The following is a 13950-nucleotide window of genomic DNA, read 5'->3' as shown; positions in this document are numbered from 1 at the left end:
CGATTGTACAGATAAGAAACTTTGCGCAATTTCTTCCCCATTTTAACAGCTAGAAGCTTCAAATTTCACCGAATGCTTACGTGTATAGTATATATTGTTGTCTGAAAAAATCATTGAGATCGGTGGTATATATTGTATATATCGCATACAACCGATTGTTCAGATAAGAAACTTTGCGCAATTTCTGTCCCATTTTAACAGCTAGAAGCTTCAAATTTCACCAAATACTTACGTATATAGCATATATTTTTGTCTGAAAAAATCATAGAGATCGGTGGTATATATATTATATACTTCATATAAATTCTAATTTTTGCCCCTTTTTTACGGATAGAAGCTTCAAAATTCGTCAAATTTCATCAAATAGTTACGTTTACGTCATATATTTTTGAAATACGTGATTCGTAGTCATAGTTTTTACATTCAGACTACAAAAAACGTGAAGATTTGCATCCTCACACAAAGTACCTACCTATTTTTTATTTTATATTTATCTTAAAAATCGTTTAGATATGTTCAAATTTTACCAAATGTTTACGTGTATAGCATATATTGTTGTCTGAAAAAATCATAGGGCCCGGTGGTATAAATAATCTCATACAACCGATTGTTCAGATAAGAAGCTTTGAGCAATTTCTTCCCCATTTTAACAACTAGAAACTTCAAATTTCACCAAATGCTTACGTATATAGCATATATTTTTGTCTGAAAAAATCATAGAGATCGGTTGTATATATATTATATACTTCATATAAACTGTCATTTTTGCCCCTTTTTTACGGATAGAAGCTTCAAAATTCATCAAATTTCATCAAATAGTTACGTTTACGTCATATATTTTTGAAATACGTGATTCGTAGTCATAGTTTTTACATTCAGACCACAAAAAACGTGAAGCTTTTCATCCTCACACAAAGTACCTACCTATTTTTATACCTTTCATGAAAATGAAATGGTATATTTATTTCGTCACGAAACCGAAAATTGTAAGTCCTTAAAGGAAAATAGATAGACACACCATTAAGTATACCGAAATAATCAGGTTGAAGAGCTGAGTTGATTTAGCCATGTCCGTCTGTCCTTCTGTCCGTCTGTCCGTCTGTCTGTTTGTATGCAAACTAGTCCCTCAATTTTTGAGATATCTTGATAAAATTTGGTGAGCGGGTGTATTTGGGTGTCCGATTAGACATTTGACGGAACCGGCCGGAGCGGACCACTATAGAATATATCCTCCATACAACCGATTTTTCAGAAAAAGGAGATTTTTGTAATATCTTACTCAATTTAACAGTCTGAAGCTTCAAACTTCAGCATATAATTTCGTATATTGCGCATATTGTTTCCTGAAAAAATTGATGAGATCGGTCGTATATATAGTATATATCCCCCACAACCGATTGTTCAGATAAGAAACTTTTCGTAATTGTTGCCCTATTTTAAGAGCTAGAGGCTTCAAATTTCAACGAATGCTTACGTATATAGCATATATTGTTGTCTGAAAAAATCATACAGATCGGTGGTATATATAGTATATAAGTTAAACCTTTTGTAAATTCTAAAAAAATATATTTTTTACACGGGAGACGTGCTCCTTTATTGAATGCAAACTTATATCTGACTTTACACAATAATAATTCTTACAATCTAACCTACGTTTGCCTTACCGCGATGAAAGTGAAAACTGCTGATCACGCGCACCTTTCATTTGATTCCCATATCGTACAAACAAATTCTAGAGTCACCCCTGGTCCACCTTTATGGCGATATCTCGAAAAGGCGTCCACCTATAGAACTAAGGCCCACGCCCTTTTAAAATACACATTAACACCTTTCATTTGATACCCATATTGTACAAACGCATTATAGAGTCACCCCTGGTCCACTTTTATAACGATATTCCGAAAAGGCGTCCACCTATAGAACTAAGGCCCACTCCGTTTTAAAACACTTATTAACACCTTTCGTTTGATACCCATATTGTACAAACGCATTCTAAAGTCAACCCTGGTCCACTTTTATAACGATATTCCGAAAAGGTGTCCAGCTATAGAACTAAGGCCCACTCCATTTCAAAATACTCATTAACACCTTTCATTTGATATCCGTATAGTACAAACAAATTCTAGAGTCACCCCTGGTCCACCTTTATGGCGATATCTCGAAAAGGCGTCCACCTATAGAACTAAGGCCCACGCCCTCTTAAAATACTCATTAACACCTTTCGTTTGATACTCAAATCGTACAAACAAATTCTAGAGTCACCCCTGATCCATCTTTATGGCGATATCTCGAAACGGCGTCCATCTATAGAACTTAGGCCCACGCCCTTTTAAAATACTCATTAATACCTTTCATTTGATACCCATATCGTACAAAATAAATTCTAGAGTCACCCCTGGTCCACCTTTATGGCGATATCTCGAAACGGCGTCCATCTATAGAACTTAGGCCCACGCCCTTTTAAAATACTCATTAATACCTTTCATTTGATACCCATATCGTACAAAATAAATTCTAGAGTCACCCCTGGTCCACCTTTATGGCGATATCTCGAAAAGGCGTCCACCTATAGAACTTAGGCCCACTCCCTTTTAAAATTATCATTAACACATTTCATTTGATACCCATATCGTACAAACAAAATCTAGAGTCAGGCCTGGTCCACCTTTATGGCGATATCCCTAAATGGCGTCCATCTATAGAACTATGGTCCACTTCCTCTTAAAATACTCTTTAATACCTTCCATTTGATACACATGTCATACAAACACATTCCAGGGTTACCCTAGGTTCTTTTTACAACATGGTGATTTTCCCTTACTTTGTCTCCACAGCTCTCAACTGAGTATGTAATGTTCGGTTACACCCGAACTTAGCCTTCCTTACTTGTATTTAATTTGGTTTCCATTTACCGCTTACTGTTCACACGGTTTGCTTTTTATGTGTTGCGGCTTCAGCAATTTTGTCAGTTTGTTATGTCTGGAGTATTATGTGTCTGAATATTTGTTTTTTTTTATATTATATAAATATGTGCCGTGGTAACAAACCCCCCCTAAGATCCAAGCGTCCTCGATTGGAGTTTTGTTAAAAATGTGATTAAGCCCTTTTACTGCATCTTCCGTTAAGTCGATGGACCGAGCTTCTTTGCTTTCTCTGGTTGACAGGACTAATTTGGTTAAAAATATGGTGACGATTACAAATATGATCATAAGGCTGATGTTTGTGGCATATATAAGCCGGTATGATGATTCTGTGAGGCTAATCTCTTTTGTATTGTTGATGTTTAGCTGTTTTAACATTTCTAGAGTAAGTATTTCTTCGTTTCTGTTTGATAGTGATATTGGTTGGAGTATCGCAGGTAGGGGTTTGTTTGTTGATTTTTCCGCATTGAAAAATTACTTCCCGTTAATTTGGATTGTAGCGTTATTAAAGTGAATGACAAAGGTTCCGTTTAGAGTTGTAGAATCTTCGTTTTTAGGACATAGCCCCTGAAGTCGTTTAGGAATATAACTCCAGGTGACAGCTCCTCAAAGTCTGGAATGTGCTGACTGTTTGTGACGGTGCAGGCTGGCAAACGGCTCGTTAAAAGATTACTAATACAATAATCATTACTTAAATCTAGCAAATCGTCTTTCGAGCATATTTGTAGTGCGTTATATTGTTTACAATTTCTTTTTATTCCATACATAGTTTTTTCGCAGCTAAGGATTGAATTGCAATTTATTTTGTTAATTTTATTGTCTTTCTTTACTGCTCTGATATCGATAGTTTGGCAAATTTGATTCTCTGTTGTTGGTAAACTTATAATATAGATGATTGTCTTGCCATTGGTCGCTATTTTAATTTCGGAAAATTCTAGCGCTTCGTCTAAATTTACGAATGGTATATTATCCTTATCAAAGATTTTTTTAGAAATATCAATTTCTTCGGTCGACAAAATATATGAATTTACTATATTGGCCTTTGCCCAATGTATCGCGCAAGCGATGTTCACGACTTCCTCTTTCATAATTTCTAGCTTGTATTTTAATTCTAAAAATGCCTCTATTTCTTTACTCTTGTCGTTTTGCATGTGCTTCATAATATGGTTTGTAATATTTGTGATTTCATTAACTTTTTCTACTGTAAGTTTATTAATGAGGACTTGATTGTTGTTGTTTTCTAAAACGTTATTTACTTTGTTCAGAACTATTTCACGGTCCTCATTGTCTGGACTTCCCGCAATCCATTTCCATGCACTGCCCAGAAAATTGAGTGACCTTTTTGATATTTTTTCTATCCTAAGATTATTAATATGGGCCTTCACTTGGGATATTAGGAGGGATATAAAAGGGTAATTCGGATTTCTGTAGAATTTTTCTGCTTTTGTCGTTGTTTCTATAAGTTCCAGAATTTCTGTATATTTGTCGATGTTTATTTCGTGTATTATCGTAAATTGTCCTGTCTGTAGTCTGGCAGTTCCTTTTTCTATTGTGATTAATTGGGAGTTCGAATAGTCTAATATCTGTACCTCTGCGAGGCATAGTGGTAAAAAGAATCTGAAAAATGAAAATTTTATTGTAGTAGTTAATTCCGTATCCTACTTTTATGGACGATTTGTCCTCTCTCGGTCACTACCGTGCTGTTCCTGTCTTCTTTAACTATTTCCCTACTATATAATTTGCTTAGTTTTGTTTCTAACCTCCTATTTTTTTTTACAAATATGACTTGTCCTGGCAAGTAGGATTTGAGCGTTTGTTTACCTTTATTATGGAATTCAATATCCTAATTTTGTTTGCAAATTCTCGTATCTAGTTTTTTCTATGTCTTCGGCGTGAAGTTCATATTTCTTCCGAAGAATATGTCGACCGGTCTTTTCTGTGTAACTGGGTGAATGGTATGATTGTACTCGGATACTGCTCTTTCTAAAAGTTCCTCAAAGTTTCGATGTCCCCCATTATCTTTCACACAGCGCAGAATGGAGTGGAATCTTTCCACTTGGCCGTTAGCCTGGCCTTTATATGGGGGAGTAGTATAAACTTCGATGCTTAATTCGTCTTTCATCATAAAATTCATTAAAATGGAATTTAACGATGGTTCATTATCGATCACTGTACAATTGTGGTGTTTCGCAGACTCGGCAGCGGAGTGGAGGCACCAGAATTGCGTTTAGGTTAGATTTAAAATGAAAGGAAAAGAAAGGCGAGAGATATTTCTCGTTATAATAAAGATTTTATTTGGAGTGAAAATTATAATTAGTACAATAATTTACCGTGTATAAAACTTGTGGCGGGGCTTCTCGGGACGGCTGGTTGTAGTTCGCTCAACGATCGCTGGAAAGTAGACGGTTGCCTTGTCGAGGACAACCGTTGAACCGCGGAAAAAGTCTCCGGTTTTAAGGGGAAGCTTCCCCACATAGTTGTACCGGCATACATGTATATGTGTACGGACAACATAACCCTATCTATGTACACATATACATGCAGGTGGGCGAACTAGGGGTCGATAAAGTGGTGCTATTAGGGTGGCGCAAATTAAGAAGAATTTAGGCTTCGGGCCTAAACATGCCGGCCCCCTTGCGGTACGCAACAGCCCAGATTCCGCCCGAGCGTCCCCGACCACGATTTGTCTTAAACCTAGATACTAAAATTAAACGATGCGTGCCGGATGGCGCGACGGCATCCTCCTTGCCTTCGCCGGTATCTGTAGCTAGGACGAGATAAGGGAATGGTAAAGTAAAAGAACGATGAACGCCGGATGGCGCGACGGCATCCTCCTTGCCTTCGCCGGTACCTGTAGCTAGGACGAGATAAAGGAATGGTAAAGTAAAGAACACGCATCATATATTTCTTGCCAGTTACTACAGAAATCCATTTATTGTGTGAAAAGGAAAGATGTTATTCACATATATATAAAGCTTAAAACTACGTAACGTAAAGACGTGTTAGATTGGGTGGGTCCCCGAGAGCACCCATCCAAAGATAGTGCTTTGGGCTAGGAGCGAGCCAAACGACGGCGGTAACGTGCCCGGTGTAATTATTTCCGCGTAAACGTCGCCGCCCAGAACGAGGCGGATTGGTGTTGATGCGTAGAATTGTGGATCTGCCAGACGAATGTGTTCGTAAGGAGCTGCGACGCTGGGGTCGACGCTATAAGTTGGGCTGACGCGCCTAAACTCATGGACGCAGACTGCGTGAGTCGTCACCGTCTTGCTCTGTCCATATTTGCCCCTAAATCTGATAAAACAGCCGGTTTCGCCGGCGGCGTTGGTCGTCGGCAGTGCTAACTCTCGCGCCAGCCTGCGGTCGATTGTTGTGCGGGGGGAACATGCATCAATGAGTGCCCGGATGAGATGTAAACGCCCCCCGGCTTCCACCTTCACAACCGCAGTCGGCGCCAGAGTAGCCATTGGGCGAAGGATTGGGCCGGCTATAGTGCGGGCCGGCATGACTCCGTTCCGGAAGGAACTGTTGTGTGGTAGCTGGCGCGGCCGAGTGGCCAGTCTACCGTCCCGGTTTTCTTCGTGGAGGTGTCGTACAGTGCGTAGCTGGCGCGGCCGAGGGGCCAGTCTACGCTCGCGCTTCTCTCGGTTTATTCGTGGGCGTCGTCTCGTAGGTGGGCGGAAAGGCCGTGATTCCGCTCCACTCTTTTCTCGTCGCTCGTGGGCTAGTAGGGGTCGGAACGGCCGTGGGTCCGATCCCCTACTGTTTGGTTGTGCTATATGGGTGCCTGCTCCACTCCCGGATGGTAACAGTTGCTCGTCGGTAAAGGCCGACTCGGACGCGTGGAGAGACAGCGCCTCATCCATCGTCCCGTCGTCCACCTCTTGCATAGTGGGCATCCGCTCATACCCTTCTTCCTCTTCTTCCATGACCAGCTGGTTCCAGCTCTTCGGTGGCTCTGGCTCGGACGACAAGTCCTCCATCGACAGGTGCAGCGTGGTATGATGGTTGCTACCACATCTTCGGCACCTGCCCTGACTCGTGCAGTCTCGTGCACGATGTACCATTGAAAGGCAATTTTGGCAGTACTTGGCCTTTATAATTTCGCGCAGTCGTTGCAGCGGGGACTTCGCGCGGTATATTGGGCATGACCTGATTGGGTGTTTCGCGTCGCATAAGTGGCACGGCTTTGGATAACGAGCGGCCTGGCGCTCGGTCCTCTTTCGTAGCGAAGCGTAACGAGTCATTCTATTTAGAGAAGATGGAATAAAAAAATAAAGGGAACTTGTTGATTTATTATGACTAGGTTACGCGTTCGGCGGCGAGTAAGCCCCAATTCTATTATCGGCGCTTTTGAAATTTCGCGCGTGAGTAGGGTGAAAACATGTCTAAATGCCTACGAGAATATATTCATCTCGCGTTCGTTATGTGCGTTGCTTCTTTCCCCACACGTTATGTGCCTGGGTCATTAGTGCCTTATTCTGTTTAATTTTGTGTCATCCGGTAGCGCTTCAGCTAGTCAGGCATACTAGTGCTGCAGAAAAATTGACATTTAAGTTGCTTGGTACTCACATTTTGGTACCGAACCGGGTAGAGAGTGTATAATGTGGGATCTTGCGAGTCGTTGTTATTTGTGTTGTTGGTGCTGAAAACCAACAACTTTCCTGCCCGCCACAAAAAAAATGTTTGGTCAGCAAAATTTTATGCCATATAAGAAAAAAAATGAAAAATCTTCGTTTTGGACTAGGCGTAAAATTTGTCGAATGAGCCATTCTTTTGTATTGCCCTTCGATTATTTGTTCAGCTTTTCCCAATTACGCTTTTAGTCCTGTTTTATTGATGGTCTTTACTAAAAGGCACGGTTCCAGAAGTGTTGTTGGTTCCGATGCCGATTTGCCAGAAACGGGTTTTTGGGTACCCGTTTGCATCTTTTTATGCATCCCTAATATGATGTACATTTAAAACTCGGCATATATATGTACATTCGTTGGTATAAGTATATGGGCAGTCAGTGCGCGGACTTTACCGCATTGGTAGATTGACCAACCTTTTTGACCCATTTTTCATACCTGCTACTCCTACCACCAAACCCAAAAAATCTAACACCATTTCAATATCTTCGCATTAAAACCAAATATTGTAATAATTTGGTATTGAATTGTCGCGCCCACCCAAAATAACATTAAGGGGTGATGCTGACCAATCCAATCACATTTTGAAACATTTGTAAACAGACTTCAAAGACAAGAAATAAAGTTGCTTATTAAATGAATGTAGTGAATGCGCACGCATATATATTCCTGCTCTATTTTCATCAGTTTGTGTGCACAATTCTGAACGAAAAATAAAGTTTAAAGTAAGAGAACATGTCGGTGGTTTTATGGCAGTATTTTTGGCACATTGGAAAAACCTACCACTACCAACCTTTTCATTATTTAGAGTCCGCGCACTGGTATAAGCATACCAACGGCAAAGGCAAAAACGAAACAATACTCGCGAACATTGATACATACCTATGTACATATATATAACGTAAATTCCACAGAATTGAAGCAAACGGTAGATTGCTTCATTCTTTTCATTTTTTACGCTGGTTGGAGTACGATGTTCGGTGGTCATTGTGGACATGGTAAGTGAATTTTAATTGCATTTGATAATTTAATTCATAATAAAATTTACATTATGTTATTTATTTTATTTTTCAGGGGGATATGGGCCCGGACACCGTGGATTGCACACAGAAAACATCTTTCTTCCAAGCCTTATCGATTCCCACCAAGATTTCGAAGGGTACTATTGAAATCATCAACGATGTACCTATTTTGTAACCTGGTGATAAGGTCGGTGCTCATGTGTGAGCTCATTTTTACACCTCAATTTCAGTAAATTACAAATTGGAATATATTTTCTGTCTACATAGAATCGCACTTTGCTTGCCTGTCAAGTTGTACTGGACGTAGGGCGATTCAAGCAAACACAATAAACTTTATACATCATATATGTAATTCTTGATGAGTACACTATCTCTTCACATTCGTAAATTGTGAAGATAACAGTTTTCCCTTGTGCGGCTTACAATTCACACGAAAATAAAACTTCCATTATGCTTCGCCTTGCTATTATCGGAGGCACCGGCATGACCGGTCAATGTGTTGTTGATTACGCTTTGGAAAAAGGGTTAAAAGTTCGCCTTTTGTACCGCAGTGAATCGACATTACCCGATCGTTTTAAGGATTTAGATTCATTAGTATTCCAAACCTTATGCACAATAATAAATTACTGGTGTTTCCGAAGCAACATTGCTGAACATGTTAAAAAGCTCGCCCTTTTCATATGGTTTCGTAATGAAGCATCTTAATTGGTATACAAAAATACAAAATAACAATATTAAATTATAAATGCACTGAAAACCGATTAGTGTAAACTGTAAAAATTAATTTAATTGAACTGATTTGATTAGTTCATTGCTGTTGAGACCCAACTTATTCTGATATTCGTCGTAGGAAAGGCGAGACGGATGCCAGCGATGATGCTGGAGAAACATCTGGGGAGGGTGACAAACATAATTCTGCAGCAGATTTATCATGAAAAAGTTGTAGATGAGCTATCAAAAACGAGTCCTTAAGGAATGGACAAAATTCCTGAAATTTTGGATTCAGCGTTGAAAGGTCTTCCAGACAGGTGGAAGAACTACGTTATTCGTGGCATATTTACATGGATTATGATATGCGGCTTTGCATTTATAATATACGGAGGTCCGTTAGCACCTATGATAACGACGCTCCTTGTACAAGTTAAATGTTAACCAGATGTGATTTCCATTGGCTATCAAGTTTATCGCATACATGGTCTACCATGGTTCCGCAGTTTTGTCCTGGTATGTTCTTCTAACGTTCAACTCTTCTTCTATGGTGAAAACTTAGTCGACTATTTTGGTGTAGTCATAAATCGTGTGGAATATTTAAAGTTTTGGTAATTTATCATTGCTTCCTGTCCTTTGCGTTATGTTGCATTGGGTTTGTATGGTTTGTGCTGAGTCTGGTGAAAAAGTATTATATGAATCAGTTCAGTTTGTTCGCTTGGACTCATGTCTCGTTGCTGATCGTGGTTACACAGGGTTATTTAATAATACAAACTATTCTTGAAGGACTTATTTGGTTTATATTTCCGGTGTAATTAAACTAAGACCAAAGAAAACATGGGAAGGTTTTATTGGTGGTGGTTTTGCTGCAGTAATTTTTGGAATTATCTTTTCCTATTTCCTTTGCCATTGTCAATACTTTGTATGTCCAATTTTATTCGGAGGAATTGGGACGCATGAACATGGTTTGTCAGCCAAGTTATTTATTCACAAAATTACAGCTAAAGTATGTTTGGTATGGGTAAATCTATAAGCATATGCATTTGTGTGGCACTCAGTTGCATTGAGCTTATTCAGTTCAATTATTGGACCATTTGGTGGTTTCTTCGCCTCAGGATTCGAACGTGATTTCAAAATAAAGGACCTTGATGACATGGACATGGTGGAATAATGGATCGCTTCGACTGTCCATTTTGGGATGGCAACTTTTGTGAATGTCTACATTTTTAGCTTTATTAGACCTCCTGCACCATCGAAGATATTAACACAGATTTACAATTGGAAACCGGAGCCACAACTACAAATTTACAAATCACTCAAAGAAGGTCTTGGAGACTTAAAAACCAACTACAAGAACAAAAAGAACCCCAAGCACTGTCACCTCAATGCAACAGCAGCAGCAGCAACCACTTTGATATTTTTCATTCAATGCAGCAACCTCATTTGCTTTGGTGTATGTATATGTAGGCTACCGTCTGTTTAGTAAGCTGGTGCTGTATGACGATGAAAATGTGGCGGTACGCCGTGATATCGTGTGGCAGACGCGGATTAGGGAGTTGTACTAATAAGCCATGTGCGGAGATTTCATCCTTTGCTAACCCCAATAGCAGATATTGCGCTTCAGGTCTAGCTAGAATTGCTTTCATCTGCAAGTTTGCTAGCAAAAAATTGTGTCTATCGGATAAAATCCGCAATATTTTCATTGCAATATGGAATTTGTGTTTGCTGCTGATTGCATATACTAATCATGCCATGCCTGTTTTGTATACCAATTTGCCCGTTTTCATTGCATGCGCCGCGCAACAAAATAATGTTGTTGGCTAACTGTTGGTGATTGGGTTTTCGCCAAAAAAAACATCATATGATGATATCACATCAGCACATGATTCCAAACACATCATGTGATAATATCACAGATGATTGTAGTTTTGGTGCTTGTGATATACATGAAACGAGTAGTGAAAGTAGTAAAATTAAAATCTGACTAATAAAATAGACACATCATCCATAAACGAAGCCAACAAAAAACAATCATATACCCCTAACGTCCCCCACATCGACAGGTAATACATTAGCCGGCGGAGCAGCATCACCAGCAGGTGGAGGAAATACATCAACAAACTGGGCGCAGTCGTCATTCAAATCGTCTCGCTGGTAAGCAACGCGCAGTGCGTGTACGCAACGAATAATGTCCAATCAGTGCGCGCTATGATATAATATGCAAGGAGAAAGATGCAGTTATTGTTACGAATGCAGCCATTGACGAAAATGCATTGTAAGCCGCATCGAATGATATCGAAAATTATAGCGTTGGCGCTAATACAAATGTCGACCAGAACGACGGGATACTTTTGATGGCGGGTCAGTGGGTCTAGATGAGATCGAACCACGACTCTACTTAGGTAAGCTTGCCTAGTAATTAATATATGGGTATAATAGTAAATTGCTTCCGCTTTCCTTTAGGTTTTCTCACTTCAGCGACACGTATGGAAACATTGAAAAAGGAGAATATGGCGCATATATTGACGTTGGACTCAGTGCCGCGGCCACAACATAAAGCAAGGGCAAGCTTCCTTACACCCAAATATGTGCACGGTAAGTTGGATGTATACTTCTTTGGCAGTTTGCAAAATCTTCGTTAATTGGAATTTGGTGACTTAATAACACCCAATGCTCAAGGACTAAAAACCCAAGATTCTCATTTTTTTGTAAAGAATTTTGCATTATTTTAGATTTCCCTCTATATAGATAGAGTATAGAGCCATCTGCAAAATTTTGCTTAAATTTATTCAACGCTGCATGTGGTTTTATATCCTTATCCCTTGCACTAAAAAATTAATGAGTTATGAAGCTGAAGGCTTAACGTTTTAAGAATATTTGAAAGTTTTGGGAGTTTTCATCGCATTCTTACAAATTCGGGTTGAGTTAATTGAAGTTTGTAAAACTCTAACTCATTTAATAATGGTAATGTCTGGGGCAGATGGCTTTTCTCGTCTGCGGTAGGCTTTTCCGGTCTCCTCGCTCTGGGTGAGCGAGTGAATTTGGGTTGTAAGATTAAGAATAAAATGGGCTGAGTCCCTTTCGGTTCTATGTGGCGGATATCGGATCTGCGTTAGGTTGTTGGTTGGCCTCGTTTCGGGAAAACGAGTGAGTGGGAAGATTTCTGGAAAATGTAAAGACGAGGTTGATTTTTATTGATTATTTTTTTTTTTTAAGGAGGTATGTGGAAGCCGGAGGGATTGTTAAGAGGAGCTCGTAGTCCTCTCACAGTCTGTCTCCATGGGAAGAAGGATCAGTTTGACCAAAGGTCGTCTGACTTGACCCTTCTCGGTTATGAGGTCGACTACACGTACTCGGTTATCTTCGCCGGGGTGTACGTTGACGACTCTACCTAACCTCCATTCGTTGGGAGATAAATTGTCCTCTTTGAGGACAGCGAGATCTCCCACTTTTATATTTTCCTTGGGATGCTTCCACTTCACTCGTTTTTGGAGTTCGGATAAATATTCGGTTTTCCATCGCCGGCAGAAGGTTTGATGGAGGGCCTTGAGCTTCTGCCATCTATTTAGCATGGAGGCAGGGCTTTCGTTCGCATCCGGTTCTGGCGGCGCCAGAAGATGGCTGCCGGTGAGGAAATGTCCTGGGGTGAGTGGCTCCAGGTCCGTTGGGTCATTGGACGCCGGGCTGAGAGGCCGTGAATTTAGGCATGCCTCGATCCGGCACAGAAGGGTTTGGAACTCCTCCATGGTATATTTATGGAGAGAAGAGACCTTTTTGAAGTGGCTTTTGAAGCTCTTCACTCCCGCTTCCCACAGGCCGCCCATATGCGGAGCGCCGGCGGGAATAAAATGCCAAGTTAATGCTTGATGGCTATACTTGGAGACTGTTTTGTCTCGGCTTTCTGCCAGGAAGGCTTTGAATTCCGATCGTAGAGATCGGGAAGCTCCGACAAAGTTCGTACCATTGTCGGAGTAGATGTTTTTTGGACATCCTCTTCTCGCGATAAAACGCGAAAAGGCTGCGAGGAAGCATGGGGTGCTCAGGTCACTAGTGGCCTCTAGGTGGATGGCCTTAGTGGAGAAACAAACAAATAGGCATACGTAGCCTTTGGACAGTCGACATCCCCTACCGCGGTAGCTTTTTATGTCGAAAGGCCCCGCGAAATCTACCCCGGTATTGGTGAACGCGCGAGTAAAAGTAGTACGTTCGCAGGGAAGGGTACCCATAAGTTGGGACTGCGCCTGCTTCCTGTGAAGAATGCAGGTTTTGCAATTGTGGATGATGGCTCTGATCATTGTCTTGACCTTCGGAATCCAATACTGGGTTCGAATAAGGCGGAGCATAAGTTGGTTCTCGCCATGAAGGGAATCATGATGAATCATCATGACTGCAAGGCGAGACATTTGCAATTGTAAGGCAAGATGATCGGATGACGCTCGTTGTACGACATGTCTTTCGAGGCTCCTAGACGCCCCCCCGTTCTGATAATATCATCTTTGTCGATGTATGGGTTGAGTGACAGGATTTCACTTTTCCGATCAATAGGTTCCCTATTTTTTAATTGCAAGTATTCTGTACCGTAGGATATTTTCTGACATACTTTTATTAGTGCTTGAGTCGTTGCCTTAATCTCATCGGCTGAGATTGTGCTCGACTTTTCGTGGCATA

General features: G+C 40.5%; 1 pseudogene; it reads left to right on the top strand.

Moving 5' to 3' along the window:
- Positions 1 to 8462: 8462 nt before the first annotated feature.
- Positions 8463 to 11867, top strand: LOC137240077 (phosphatidate cytidylyltransferase, photoreceptor-specific-like; annotated as a pseudogene).
- Positions 11868 to 13950: the final 2083 nt, after the last annotated feature.

This window comes from Eurosta solidaginis, chromosome 2 (assembly GCF_040869045.1).
Source record: "Eurosta solidaginis isolate ZX-2024a chromosome 2, ASM4086904v1, whole genome shotgun sequence".
In the NCBI taxonomy this organism is placed as follows: domain Eukaryota; kingdom Metazoa; phylum Arthropoda; class Insecta; order Diptera; family Tephritidae; genus Eurosta; species Eurosta solidaginis.
The sequence above is the reverse complement of the archived record's forward strand: the minus strand, read 5'-3'. Positions and strand labels throughout refer to the sequence as shown.